Source organism: Etheostoma spectabile, chromosome 13, assembly GCF_008692095.1.
Source record: "Etheostoma spectabile isolate EspeVRDwgs_2016 chromosome 13, UIUC_Espe_1.0, whole genome shotgun sequence".
In the NCBI taxonomy this organism is placed as follows: Eukaryota; Metazoa; Chordata; class Actinopteri; order Perciformes; family Percidae; genus Etheostoma; species Etheostoma spectabile.
Genome location: NC_045745.1, coordinates 24,661,790 through 24,662,539, shown reverse-complemented (window position 1 = coordinate 24,662,539; position 750 = coordinate 24,661,790). Strand labels below are relative to the sequence as shown.

The 750-nt window shown below is 34.1% G+C and overlaps 1 protein-coding gene across 16 annotated transcripts in view; it reads left to right on the top strand.

Moving 5' to 3' along the window:
- Positions 1 to 214, top strand: part of LOC116699997 (neurexin-2) — a 143,562-nt gene extending 143,348 nt beyond the window's left edge. For all 16 annotated transcript variants that reach the window (XM_032532787.1, XM_032532786.1, XM_032532785.1 and 13 more), the window contains one exon: positions 1 to 214. This exon is cut by the window's left edge. The gene's annotated coding sequence lies outside the window, so the exon portion shown is untranslated.
- The last annotated feature ends 536 nt before the right edge of the window (positions 215 to 750 follow it).

Sequence of the window (750 nt, the reverse complement as noted above, 5' to 3'; positions counted from 1 at the left end):
TTCTCTCTGTTGAGTTATGTCTACATTTACTCATTCATGCTCTGTGATTTCCTGTTATTTTTTATGAAAGTGCCATTCAACATGAGCTGCTCAGTGCTCAGAAAATATTCCATTCCTCACTCGTTGCTATTGTATAGTGTTCATGTGAAATGGATCTTAATATGTGTACAGAACGTGGATAAAGATGAAAATACACTTGATTATATACTTTGTACACACCTGTGTTGTGTGTTGCTTTTTGTAAATTCACAAAGGAAAAAAGGAAGAAGAAAGGATATAGTTTTAAGGTCAGTGGAATCTACAGTGAAGTGACATGAATTAGGACTTTAGATAACAATTATGGTTTAAATCAGGTATGTAGCCACAGCTTTTCTAATGTCAATTTAATGTACTAATCTATCTAGCTGTGATAGTGCCTCTGCAATTTTTTGGGATAAAAGAAACACAATGAATTAGTGATGTAATTTTACAAAGGTCACACTTTGCTAACAAGATACGTTAACATGTTTAACATTAGGAAACTGCGTTTCACATAAATTGCAGGTCATGATGTGTTTTAAAAATGTGTCTTACACTTGAGTTTCATCATCACCTACTCTCTCTCTCTCTCTCTCTCTCTCTCTTCCTCACTCGAGCGCTGCATAGTTCTGGTGTTTTAGTGATGCCTGGTTGTCCATTATTTATTATAAAAAGAAATGTTTTAAGTGTTTTCTCTGCACCTTACACTACCTGCTGTGTATATAATAATAA